The following is a 14581-nucleotide window of genomic DNA, read 5'->3' as shown; positions in this document are numbered from 1 at the left end:
TAACATCTGAAGACAAATTGTTTGGTGTAGCTTTCCTTATGAGGAAACAAAGTCAGAGGAATTATTTTTAAGTCATGGTCCTAATTTCCTAATTTCTTTTATTGCCCTTATAATAACAGATATAGTTAAAGCCCTTAAAACATTTTTTTTGGTTGTGATAAAATAACCCCATATATATATATATATATATATATTTTTTTTTTTTTTTAATTCCAGCCTAACAGTTGCCAGGTGCAATGTGTGGGGCAGACTCTGGGTACAATGCTGTATGACCACTCACTAACACCCACAGCTCCAACCCGGCCCCCGAGGGGGATTTACCTTCAGGGGGCTAAGCCAGGAGCAGGAGGGGAGGCCCCCGAACAGGGAGTAGGGACAAGAGTGGAGAAAAGGTGTTAATTCTTGGAAAAGGAGATCATGGCTTTGTTCCAGGTGACCTTGAAGCCTTGCAAGGCGTGGTGAGTGGCCCCTGCTTGCGCCTTGAAGGCAGGGAACTGGTTAAAAAGCATGGCATACATAAGCTCATTAGTCTCTTCCCACAAGTTGGTGAGGAGCAAGATGTGACTTTGTGGGTTTTCTGAAAGAGGCTGGGCAGGTGGCATTTGGCTAGCATAAGCTGCTGTGGGGGCATGACCACCAATGGGATCTGGCCAGGTGGGAGGCCTGGAGGCAAGATCACGCCAGGGGTGGCATTTAGGGAGGCTAGCTCAGCCTGTAGTAGACAATGTGGGGTGCCTGAGTCATGGGTGGCAGGCCCGCCATAAGCCCTGAAAGGGCCCTCACCACGGAGGTGGACGCCCTGCCCTGCACAGCCTTCTGGGCAGCCAGACAGAGTTTCCTGGCTCTTGGGCTTCCTCTCACTTACCGTCTCGCTCCAGGAAGGTGATCCTTACCTTGGTAACGATATCTGAGTCGGTTTTGGCCTACTGGATGCTCATGGGCTTGCCATAGAAGGGGAAACCCCGCGTGGGGTGCAGGGCACTGGATCCTGCTGCTGACTTGGAAGAGGACAAAGGCCTGACCCCAGGCTCCATGACGCTGGGGGATGGCCAGGATCTAGCCAAACGGAGAAGATAGCATATGGGGACTTCTTCAGCTCATCTTTTGTGATCTTCTCCTTGAGGCTGTTGACACAAATCGTGTGATCAGGGTGAGTTTTGGGAATGGCCACGGAGTGAGGTGCTGAAGCAAGGCAACAGAGCCACAGCTCCGGCAAGGGGCACTTGCTACCTTTCTGAGTGCCTACCATGAAGGTCCCTTGAAATGTGTTCTTTAATATGAATTTCTCAAAATGAAAAATAAAGGCCCTCTAAAACCAGAAAATTATTTGGAATACGAGGAAGCTGTCAAGACACTCTTACCATGTATTATTTTCTTTGTTACTTTCAGATCCTTCACCTCATTAGTTATAAATTCACCTTAGAAAAGGGGATTTTGATGACTCACATCTGAGCGCGACAGACCCCCTCGATCTTTTTCCAAAAGTAACCTTTGGTTTTCTTCTTGCTCCCAAAATTCCTTGTATTCTGTGTCCCTGATCATAATGATCCCTTCTCCTGTAGTTCTAACACCACTAAAAAGATGTCTCATCAACATGACCAAAGCCAATCTTTTTATCTCTTGTTCTCCCAAACTACTGCCCTCTTATGTTTCCTTCCATATGATGGCAGCCCCCATCTACCATGTACCCAAATTAAAACTTCTGCACTATCTTTACCTATTTTCTTTCCTTGTTTAACTATCATCAAGTTGTACAAATTTTAACTGCCACATTTCTCTTAATTTGAGGCCACTTTCAAGTTGAGGACATAATTATGAAGGTGTGATCAGATAACAGGTAGACTTGTATACAAGCAAGGAGTTTTAACTATCATATGAATAAAGGAAGAATAGAAGGGTTCTAGGTATGGAAGTAAAATTATTACAGCTCGAATTTGTTGAACTCAATGCTAAGCGACCAGGTTTTTCATAACTGTGTTCTGATTACTCCTCCAAAAATTTCATTCTCTAAAAAAATGTTTTGTGATCAAATAAACTAGGAAATGCTAAGTTAAAACAGATTTCTATCTTTTTTTTTATTGTGGTAAAAATATATATAACATAAAATTTACCATCTTAATCATTTCAAATGACAGTTCAGTGGCATTAACTACATTCACATTATTGTCAACCATCACTACTAACCATCTCCAGAACTTTTCATCTCAAACTGAAACTGTACTCATTAAACAATAACTCCCCTCTCCACAACTTCTAGCATCCATCATTTTAGTTTTTGTGTCTATGAATTTGACTACACTTGGTACTTCATATAAGTGGAATTGTATAGCATTTGTTCTTTTATGATGGGCTGGTTTGATCGAATATAATGTCTTCAGATTTAATCCATGTTATAGCATGTTCAGAATTCTCTTCTTTTTTAATGCTGAATAACATTCTATTGTATGCCTGTACCACATTTTCTTTATTCATTCTTTTGTCAATGGATACTTTACACTACCTTTTGGCTAGTGTAAATAATGTTGTTATGAAACTTGGTGTACAAATATCTGTTTGAGTCCTTCCTTTTGATTTTTAGGGGTTTGTACCCAACAGTGGAATTGCTGGGTCATACAGTGATTCAATGTTTAATTTTTTAAGGACACCATACTACAAACAGATTTCTTGATTGTAGAATCTTTTAATAAGCAAGCATGCAATTTGAGTTTTCAGGAGAGAAGCTTAGTAGAGGCAGTATTTCTCCGACTTTATTTGACTATGAAGTCTTTTCAACTTAAAGGTAAAAACTAAATGAAGCGATGCAGTTAGGGAAAGAAAAAACTTAATCTCACCAAAATGCAAAGTATGCGTAGGAATCAGTGGGTTTCTTTGGCATCCAGAGATACCACAGAACTATCCACCATCCTTACACAGAGACAGCTTTCCATTGTTAAAGTGTATGTATATCTTATGAGAAATCGATGCACTATTTGAATTTACCTGATGCTGAAAGATTTTTGTTCAGAAGTTGATAATACATAAATATAATTGAAACAGAGATAAGCAGGGAAAAAAGGGCGCATAGAGAAAAGAGAGGAGTAAATATTGGTAAAGTGCTTAGAACACTCTGGTCACGTAGTAAGCACTATATTTGTGCTTATTAAATAAGTAAAAGAAAGAAAAGTTGTTTAAATAAAATATTTTTAAAACAATAAAAATGAGAGGCACATATTTTAGGCTTTTATACTTCAAGGCAGAGGAGAGCTACCCTCTTTCCTCTCCTGAAAAGGCAGAAAAACAAGTGGAGACGAAGACCATTCATCCCTTGCGTCTCTCAGTACTCAGGAGCATCGAAGCTGTTTTTTGATGAATATCCACAGTGTCTGGGAAGCTAAAATATTTCATTCATGGTTCTGTAGATTTTTACTAGTGTGTAGGGAGATTAAAAAGGGGGAAAGGCAATTTTGGAATTTTAATTAGGTACTTCATCCCCCTCAATATGGAAGGAATTAATGTTGCATCAATAACAAGATTATGTATTTCTATTGTAACTTGTACTGACCTAAAAGCAACCATCTGAATTATAATTCTTCCTCTCTTCTGTATACAAATTCGCTTGTTTTGGTTCATTAATCAAAACCACCTGGTAATATAAAACAAATTGGACAATTAAAGAAATGCTACAAACTCATACGCATTAAAACCAGAGCACATGCTCCCTAAAGACAGCCCATCCCCACTGCTAGTGTGCTTGGAGAATCTGCCAGTGAGAATCAAACACCATGTTCCTTAACAGCATCCCTCACCACAACACCTAATCACACAAGCAGTGTTCAATTTCTAGAGCAGGATAAAAGAGACAGTGCCAGAGAGCAGCCTCAGAAGCTGATATATCATACAAAAATGACAGTGTTAACATTGTTTACACTTTTCTATATACATATCATTTACCAGTTTCAGAGCCTATATGTCCCTGATGCTTAGCCATCAACAAAACAGTCATTCCCCTAGAACGAATATTTGGATGTTTACAACCAAGACACACAGAGGATTTATATAATGTAATATATGACTTCCCACACATGTTACCAATTATTTTAAATATACTTAACAGAAAACGTACCACAAATAAAATGTCATGAGAGCAAACATGTTTTCTGAATAACTACATTTGTTTTACAAATCATGATTCCCTTAAAATCTGGCTAAACAATGCTCAATTATCAAATGAACCGAATAGCAAGAACTGATATTATTTTCACAAAAACAATATTCTAGGAGAGAGCAAATATATTCCATAAAGTGAGTTGGTATAAATCCATATGCAGTAGAAGGAAGTCAGGCAGAATCTGGGATCAGAAGAATCAAGACGGCCGGATCTGAGATATAAATGAGAAATTGATACTGTCTTTCTAATGCTAATTCTTATTTTTCATAAAAGCCATAATATTAGGCTGTTGACTCTTAAGCTGCCACACCAACTGAGGTTACTTTTATTTCAAGCCTCCGCATCAAAATACTTATCCTTCAACAAATAACAGAGATGTTTTCTTTAAGTGTCTTTTAGGTTCCATCTGTAGAGACGGAGCTTTCCATTCCAAATCAGGGCCCTTCCTATTCACGCATGGAAGATGTTACATGACTCACCACTGAAATGAGAAAAATCATCACACTTATGGCTTTTTAAAATAGAGAGTATACAGGAGGTCAAGACTCTCTTACTTTGCTTGTAATTCTGAACTATCATTAATAATGTACTGAAAAGTTTTACATTGCCACATCAGCCCTCTGAACATGTGTGCTTCCCAAGACACCACTCATACACAATTTAACATGAGTGATGACTCTGGACTCTGGAAACCTGTAGTTCTGTCAGTTATTGCAAGGTCTTCATATTTGTGCATTTTCCAGTTGTGAGAAATAAAGTATTGTGATGCTATGTGCCTATGCAAGCATCTTAAAGAGTTTAAAATGTAAATAAAATATCACTTCTTACCCAGAAAGGGTCGTAATTTGCATCCTAGTCTAAAATTGTCCTCAGCAAGTATAATCCCTCCTCCCTAGGTCATACAATGGCCACCTTGAAGTAGCAGTTTTAATTATTTGTGCTTTAATTTAAATCTCAATGTGATTATCAAAGGTAAATCCTTTCGTTGTTATTTTACCTACACATCAATATAACCAGTTTAAATTCCCAAGTTATCTTCTCTTGAAATTAGAAAATAACTATTTGGTACAGAATGCCATCAACAGGTGATTAGACCAGCCAAGTTGGTCGATGGAGGTAGCAATTGAAGTTGAGACTTTCAGCTAGTACAGCTGTGGCAGTATCCTGTGTAAACAAGGTCACACGAGACTCATACTTTTCTGCCAATACACATGACTGCAGTAAATTGGTCCAAGAGCCATCTTACTTTGGCCCTTTTCCAATCCAGTGATGAATCCGTTTATCAAAATCACTGTCAGGTAAATGTTATAAGACCTTGACTAGGGTATTTCTTAAACTTTAAAAGATGGAACACTTTGTAATGTATTTTCAAATTGAAAGTCACTTATCCTCTTAGCACCTCAAGAAGGTTTATGAACCAAATGCATGCTAAGAAATATTTTGAAAAGAACCAGTTAGGGTTTAGACTGAAAGCTTCAATGTAGTGGATTGAGATATATTCTCAATTCTATCTAAAATAGGTTTTCAGAATTAAAAGTTTAGGGTCCTGTTTACTCAGAAAAAAAAAAAGTGAAGTTAAAGTAGTGAAAATGGGATGTAGTAAAACTCTAGGATTTCATCCAACTATTGCTTGGAAATGAAAATTCCCTAATGGGAACAGGGAATTTGAAATGGGACATCTGGGTTTTACTAAGTGAGTAATTAAAAGTTTGAAATCTTGCCTGGAAAATGAGACAAAAGCTCAAATTACCAAGATAGGTGAGACATTCCCCACTGCCTTTATCATAGGAATGGCAGGTGTCCAGGTTCTAACAAAGCTCGGCAGAGAATGTGTGGAGCGTTAAACCACCCAAGGATAAAGGGCACTTCGGAATCTGATTTCTAGGGAATATTTGTCAGAAAACATGCTTTACTTCCCACGGCTAATGACACATCCTGTGTTCCAAGTCCGGCATGGAGTGACTAATGCTTGGCCAGGTATATCATCATCCTAAAAGGTCCTTTACTCTTTCCTGACTCATGACCAATATTTAAGCTTTCCAGGGAAATGGCCAGGCATTAGCTAGGATGAAAGTCACAATCTAGTAGTTCACCTGAGTCACCTCCTAAAGCTTATATGAACTTCAGAGGCTCAGATTCAAGTAGAAGCAGTCTGACTGTGCTTTATTCTGAGAATGAATAAGATTATAGAATAGAAAAACTGGATCTAGCTGAAAATCTGATTAAATATAGACTTTGGTTGAGCTTCCCAAACCAGTTTATATAGAACTTCTCACTGTATTATATATAACTTGCTTGATTTTTGTGTGACATTGTTGCTTAAAGAACATTGCATAGAGCATCTAGCTGGATTGAAGGATTAGCAATAATAGACATAGACAAATTCTCAGGAAAAATTGTTCCTATATCATCATGTTTCAAGATGTTCCTCTAGTAATAACATTCTACTCAGCAGGTTATGCCATCCATTGGGACAGTTTATAATATCATCTGACAGCTAATATTAGGATCTTTAGGGTCTTTGTATCGCAATCCTCCAGGAGGCCATAAAGAATGATGGTTCAAAGCTTGAAATATTTCACTCCTCCCACAATTTTGTAAAATAGTAGGAAAAGTGTAAAATATAATATTATGGTAGAAATCTGAGCATTTCGCCATGCTAAAAAAAAAATGTTTAGTTGGTAAGTGTAAATTACTTTAATTTGGCACTCAAAGTAAGAATTTCTCAAGGCTAAGTGCTAAGCACAACATTAGTGCTTCACAATTAGAATTCAGAAATGTTCGGCGTTCGTTCCAATGTTACAGATCTTCTAGGAAAAAAACCTTTTAGACAATCAAGTCTATTTCAGTCTAATAGTAAATTCAGGAAAGTTTATTCTTTTTACCATACACTAAAGAGGATGTCTGCAGCTGGGAAGAATAGATTAGATAACAAGGCAAGAGGGATTTCCAAATATGATCTTGTCTGTTCTACTGTTTGTGACATTAACTAACATGCTAAAGTTCTCTGGGTTTCAATTTTCCCTTGTACAGGAATAATGATGTGGCTATTTTGTTCCATTATTGTTGTTCAACATTTTACAAAAGGCAGTTAAATAAATAAATCAAAGAATGAAGCCAAGGCCACAATATCCCCCATCCTTGCCTGATGCCCTAATTCCATTTTTTCAAGCCGAAAGATCCCAGGGGTAATTAAGCAAGACTATGCATCTCTTTCCTTGTTTCAGGTTTATCAGAGACTCTGAATATCCCACCAGCTAGAATTTGTCAATTGATCTGGTACCTCTCTGAAACGTCTGTGAACTTAAGCCCTGGCCAGAAACATTGAGGAGAGAATGATGCAAACATGGCCTTCCCGCCTGCTTTACAAATCCTCATGCCAGGTATGGATATGAATAGCTGGTAAAAAAAAAAAAAAAAAAAAAAAAAAAAAAAAGAAAGAAAGAAAGAAAGAAAGAAAGAAAGAAAGAAAGAAAGAAAGAAAGAAAGAAAGAAAGAAAGAAAGAAAGAAAAGAAAAAGATCCGGAGTTTGCTGGGCTTCACACTCTCATGGAGGCCATTGCCATAAACTGCCACCTCAGCGGGGGCATTGTGTTCCTTGGCCCTGTATCCGTTACCCCACCACTATCACTACTATCATCACCAGCCCGCATCACTCAGTGTCCTTTTGGCCCTCTCTATAAAGAGTCAAGTGGATCACAAGGCGTCAGGTCGAGAGGAGTAGAGAGGCTGGCAACTCTTGACTTTGAGGTATTGGCTAAAGCAAGATGATGTTCCTTTTTCGTCTTCTTTGCACTAATTTTAATTCACGTACCCGTACACCCACATTTCTCTTAAAACAGAGTAAAAAATGAAGAAACAGGAAGCAGAAAATGAGATCCTATATTTTCAAACTGAAGTATTTTGGTGTCATATCTTAGCCACCACTGCAGATGGATATCAAGGCTAAAGCCTTGTTGGGAAGTTAGAATAAGCTGTGAACCATGAGTGAAGGCTGTTCCTTCCCTTATTCTGATTTTTTGCTTGAATAAATCAGACATAGCTTTTATATCCACTTTCACAACTCTTACATAATCTCTAATTCTGGATTTCTTCAAAATTCTTATGAAAACAATCGATTTTGTAATAGAATAAAAATGGTGCTACTTTTCCCTCTGTTAAAGGTATCAAAGGTAAAATCATTTTTTTTAAATAAAAATAACCAGAACGTAATTTCTTACCAAGTGCTAAAACTTGACCTAATTAAACTCTGAACATGACATCTTAAATATTTTGCTAAATAATATGACACATAGAAAAATTGTGAAAACTCAGTAAACATAAAAATAATTTGTCTCATAAAGCTTGATGCTTAAGTCTAGATATACTTTGGGAGTTTAAAAAACTCCAGAATTGAACCATGGTGTAAAATGCAAAGAAAGTACAAATAAATATTGTATTTTTTTTTTCAAACATGACTGATACAATGACTAAACAAAATAATCACAAAATGTCAAGGCTTGAAATACAGTTCCAGTATGCACAAACGCTAAAAACGAGGGTAGTTTCTCTGAGATCCCCCGCATGATTCTGCTATGAAATTCCTAGTGAACCATGGCTGTAATTAGACCCCCATATCCAATTCTGAACACAATGATACGGATGCTGAAGAGAGTGTAGCACTTCGTAAGTTTACTTCATAATTTAAAGCCCTTGAGGAAATTCAGAAGAAAGGCTAGCACCCCATTCTTCCGAATTCACAAATGGGTAGCTTTTGCTTTTTCTCTGCTTTTATTCATGAGGAATTCCCAGAGATACCTGTGGCTCTCTGCTTGGGCTGCCTGCAGAACGTATAACAGAAACTGTGATGTCTGTAAAAGATCCCTAGGGAGTTCTCTCTGAAGAGTTTGCCTAAGTTCACAAATTCTCTCTTGTACTTGTGTAAATATCAGGAAGAGGTAAACACGAAGAAAGAAAAAAAGTCACCGGCATAGTAAAAGGTTGTTAATGAGGAAAAATAGACTGGAATTAAGAAGAGAGAAGTTTTAGTTTAAATATCAAGGGGAAAAAAGAACTGACTGGTAATAAACCCACTAGATTAGAATAGCGAATGATTTTTAAAAAGAAATAATAATCTCAAAACCATTTAAAACTGAATATTCACCAAAATAAATAAAAAATACAGAAGATCTTTAAAAAGCCAAAGCTACAACAGCTCCTAGAGGAGAATGTAGCTATTGTTAATACACATATTTTTATAATTTAACATTTTCTGAGCTATTCCTTAAAACTAAAAATACTTAATATTTACATAGTTCTTACAATTTGCCAGTCATTAGTCTAAACACTTTAGATACATTAACTTGCATCAACCTCACAACAACCCTATGAAATAATTACTATTATTATTTCCATTTTTATAGATGAGGAGTCTGAGGCACCAAGAAGCTAAGTCACTTGCCCAAGGTCACCTAGTGAATGAGCAGTGGAAAGTTGAGGTATGGCTTCCATGTGGTACTCTTTTGTAGAGATTTGCGTAATATCTTGGTTTAAAACATCAAATTATTATATAGATAATTCAGCCTTCAGCAATTGTTATCCTTATGCATAGTCAAATGTAGTGAAACTATGAAATAGGTGAATTTGTCTACTTTGTACTTTTCTATGTCCTTTTTCTGAGTCCAGTCTCTACTTAGAGAGTTCCTCCCACAGCCCTTGGTAGCTATTATCCGTACATACATATATCTGTGTGTATAGAGATATAGATACAAATATAGATAGATATAGATAGATATAGATATAGATTAGATATAGATATAGATATAGATAGATATATGTAAGGATATATATATATATAAACTTTCTCTCTAACAAAATTTGCTGTCAGTTGTAAAAATGATGTAATAAACATATTCCAGTGAAGGTGAGTGACCAGAGCCTCTTAGTATGTAGTCAGTGTTCAATAAGTATTTATTGAATGACTAGTGAATGATAAGGCATTGCCTCTCCCAAAAGTATCTTATTGATGCTCTAGTACCAAAAGTCTAGAATTTAGTAGCTGATGAGTTTGAAACCTTCACAATGGTCCTTGCATAACTGAAATAATACCTTCAGAGTTATGTTGTACAGTTTGCAGGGCTAATAGCACTTGCTTATGCTCAAATTAGTTGTAATTGGGGGGAAGGGGCATTGATATTATTACAGAGATTAAAACAAAGATTAACATACCCTTTGGATGGGGGCGGAGGGAAGGGAGGGAGTTTGGGGGGCGACGGGGGATGGGAAAAGTGAGGAAAGAATTCTACACAGGGGAAGTTCAACACCGTGGCATTCCAGGAAAACCAAGAGTCAGCTCAGCAGGGAACATCTGCCAGTTGCTTCCAAAAGGAGAATCATTCTTCCAATGAGAAAATGGTGATGAAGGATCATCTTAGACAGGAAAAAAAAATGAATTTTTACAGTGCCAACATCGAGCTTATTTTTAAAATATCCCCTCAACATTTGTCTGTGTGGTGAGGAAAGAGTAGCAGGAATGCAGTTCCTCAAAATTAAAAGCATATTGGAAGAATAGCTTTATCAAGCATGTGCCTAATTTAAAATACAGAATTTTTTTTAGGTTGACCCATATGAAGCTGCCATTTTTATAAACCAAAGATAGTCAAAGAGAGGCAATTTCATATGGTTCGACCTAAAAGAATGTCATACTGATTAATATGTGGCTGTAAATCACAATAAATCTAATATTTATAAGTCATGATTTGGTTATAAAGTACTTTTCTTATGGTTACACAGCTGGCAAATGGAAAGTGTTCTGACTGGTGAAATCTCCTTTCATTAGACCATACATGCCTTCCCTAGAGCATTCATTTATTCAGAAAGTACATTTGAATGTTAACCATGTGCCATGCATGGTGCTGAACGTTATTTTTCAATATGGAGGAATCGCCTGCTATATCTTGCTCAACTTTTGACCCCCAAGAGCAATCAACTGGGAAGCCTTGTGTTTGTTCAGTATAAGTCAGATCAAAATTGTAGTGGGGCCAGGTGGTGATAAGAAACAACAAGGAGCAGCCATAGATGAGACTGATCTGTTTTTTCGAGGAAACAAATGTGCACCTTAGATATGAGGGCAAGCCAAGAAAGGGGGCCTGTCTGGGTAGGAGCAGCCTACTCTGCCATAAAAAGGCCTGTCTCGAGGCAGCAAAGCCAGGGTGGAAACAGTCCTTTCTAGGACACTGGATGTGGGCCTGGCGCTAGCAGCAGCAGCAGCGTCACCTGGGTGTCTGTTAGAAATGCACATTCAGAAATGACCCACCCAGACTTGCTGAATCAGAAACTCTTCCAGATCTTCCATCAATCTGAGTTTTAATAAGCCCTCCAGGTGATTTGCTGACACTAAAGTTCGAGGAACACCATTTTTGAGAAAATGCGAGAGCATGCCAGGAGTTAAGACGGTTAAGGGAGTGCAGGAACCCAAGGGGGAGCAAAAGAATCCAGGCAGCCCAGTCAGAAACACAGATCCTGCTGAATTTCCCATTTCCATATGAAAATATGAAGTTCTGTGTCGGTGGGCATCAAGTCAGTGAAAACTAAAAATCTAAATAAAAGCAAAAATTAACATTTATGGAGGGCTTATCATGTCCCGGGTTATTGCCTAAGTACTTTACATAGGTTTCATTTACTCCACAGACAACCTTATGAGGCAACTATTTAACAGATAAAGAAACTGATGAGAAATGAAATAACCGATAGCTTAAATAACTTCCCATTTTCTATGGATCTAGCAAGTCATGGTACTAATTCAGGTGAGGCAGACTGGTTCTACTCAGCTATCGGCTGTATTTCGCAGGACATTCTAATGCACCATAGCTCTCAATCCCGGTATGCAAACAAGCCCATTCTCCATACATTTTTCAATCAAAATACTGTAACTCTCCGTAACAAGGTGAAAGAAATGGAGAATGTATATCCTCTTTGCTGAATTTCCATCCCAACCAGACACTTCAGTTTAGAGAAAAAGCATCTGTCAGAGAACAAAGGATGTAGCGCCACCTAGTGGATAAATGTCTCCATTTATTTCGAAAGGCCTTTCAGTTGGCGCAAAGAGCAGTGTGAAAATAGAAGATACTCCTGACAAATCGCTACAAAGCTGGCAAACCCAGCTACGAGCGGAGACTTAGTTCAAGAAGCCAGCTCAGCTGTATTCTTCTTCGGTCATGACCCTATCCTGTGAGCTGTCTGGGCAACAGCCTATTTTGAAGGAACACAAGAAATGACTTGCCCAGCTAGGAACCCTGTTATTCTCCCCATTTCTGTACTGCTTTCTGCATCTGTAAATGCTGAGAATGCCATCTGATTTCTCTAGGACTTGCTGGTTGGAATAGCAAAAAAGAATTATGTTTGTAAATAGGAAATGCTAATTCTGCTTAACTACAACAAATCCCGATTAGGCTTTTGATTGGATAAGACACACCTTTCATTCTCTGGATGCCCTTCTAAGAAAATGAGCAAAAGAAGGCTGGTGAAGAAATGGGCCACGAGACAGTGAAGCAGTTTGCCTTAGTTCATTTAGTGACAGGAAGGTCAAAACGACAGATTTTACCAGATTTAATCTGACTGTAGATCCAGATCCATCAATAAAGAGAACCATCATCTCTGTCACGTGTTCCAGAGGTTGTTCAGATTGTTCAGGGAAAATTTCAACTTCCTGTGATTCTATGATCTGTTGTCCCAAAGAGTAAAATCTCAATCTGCTTTCCGAAGCCACCCCCAGCATTTGCTCTATGACAATGAGGCTCTATGTTTATTCCAATTTAGGAGACTCTGGATTAAACAAAACAAAGCCCGTCGACTGAATCTAGAGCTTTCTACGTTGTTTAGATCAGCGGTCCCCAATTTTTTTTTTTTTGCACCACGGATGGGTGCTCCTATGAGAATCTAATGCCTGATGATCTCAGGTAGAGCTGAGGTGATGATGAGGAGTGGCAACAAATGCAAATGAAGCTTTTCACTGTGCCCGCCACTCACTCCTGCTGTGTGTCCAGGTTCCTAACAGGCCACAGGCTGATACTGGTCTGCACCCCAAGCTTTGGGGACTCTTGGTTTAGTTGATGCATTTCCAAAAGAAGGATGTAGTTCACTCCCTTTTCTCAGGTATTTGGCAAATGACTCCTTCTCATTTTTTTTTTTTTAAAGAGCACCCAGTAGGACTGACAATTGGTGAGACACGCAATGAAAAACCCCGACCTAGAGTGAGTAGTATGCTCATCACAAAGCCTTCTCTCTTAGTGCACATCTTAAAATGATGTACTCAAATAGGCCATCTGTCAGCATGGTAACTCAGTAACCAGTATTTAAGATATTTAAGCCTTCTAAAAATACTGTGTCTTTGGGAAAAGTGAAATATCTATTGTAATTTTCCAATATAATTACAGGTAGTTCCTTCTTAATGGACAGCTCCACCAGCCCAGAGAAATGAGATCACTTTCAAGCCTTTGTGGACAACACAGAATGATCTCTTACTCCATCTCCTCAGCACACCTCTCCAAGTCTGAGTGCACAGTGCTCTGCTCCCTCCATAGTTCTGGAGTCCCCTCTTGTCTCCCAGATCTGATTCTTCCCTTCAGCAATTAAGGAGTTCTAGAAGACTAAAGACACAGTATCTGCTCCCACAGAGCCTAGATTCTTGTCTCTGAGAGTGCTCTTATCTGCTCAGCTGCTGTCTTTATTCTCTGACTCTAAGGACTAAAGATCATCAGTTGGGTTCTCCTGCCCCCTAAGGAGTATCTGAGAGGCCCTGCATTGGCTCTGCCCTGGATTTTCAGTTTTTTTCAGCATACCAGCAACTGTCACCTCTGCCCTGGCTTTTTGGCTAACCAGGGCTGAGGCCACTGCTGGAGCTGTGCTTGGTGATTTTTGCTATTTTCCATTTTATCTCCACGGCAGTGCTGCTCTTGCCTAGAATGGTAAAGACTGCCTCTATCTTTCCACTTTTTTGTAAAACTAGACATCAGAGACAGAGTGGCAGACGGAGAACCTAATCACTATCGTGCTATCAATTTTCTCTTCAGTTCTAGAAAGCTAGAAAACAAAGCAGCTGTCGCCCAACCCTCCTCACAGGCTCCAAGAGCAGAGGCAGCCTAACTGCAGTCTTAGGCAGCGCCCTCTCAGGCCTTCCACGCCCAGCTCCGCTGGCCACCAGCAGACTTGGAAGTCCTGCTCTGCAGAACTCCTTCAATAACAAAGAGTTTTTGCTCATCCTTGCAGCTCTCCTCACCCAGGCAGGATATTTTTTTAACACTTGAATTGGACAAAAATGTACTTTTTAAAAGTCATACCCCAGAGAGAAGGAAGGAAATGCTATTCTTCCCTTCCTCCCTCCTGAGCTGCATTGTCTGTCTTCCCTGGGCTCAGAAGTTTACGTTGTTAATGCGATTGTGGGCTTACCCAGGAACA

The 14581-nt window shown here is 38.7% G+C and overlaps 1 pseudogene; it reads right to left on the bottom strand.

Moving 5' to 3' along the window:
- Positions 1-395: 395 nt before the first annotated feature.
- On the bottom strand, positions 396-1249 carry LOC107508646 (annotated as a pseudogene).
- Between the last annotated feature and the right edge of the window lie 13332 nt (positions 1250-14581).

This window comes from Rousettus aegyptiacus, unplaced genomic scaffold (genome assembly GCF_014176215.1).
Source record: "Rousettus aegyptiacus isolate mRouAeg1 unplaced genomic scaffold, mRouAeg1.p scaffold_m13_p_1, whole genome shotgun sequence".
NCBI classification, from domain to species: Eukaryota; Metazoa; Chordata; class Mammalia; order Chiroptera; family Pteropodidae; genus Rousettus; species Rousettus aegyptiacus.
The sequence above is the reverse complement of the archived record's forward strand: the minus strand, read 5'-3'. Positions and strand labels throughout refer to the sequence as shown.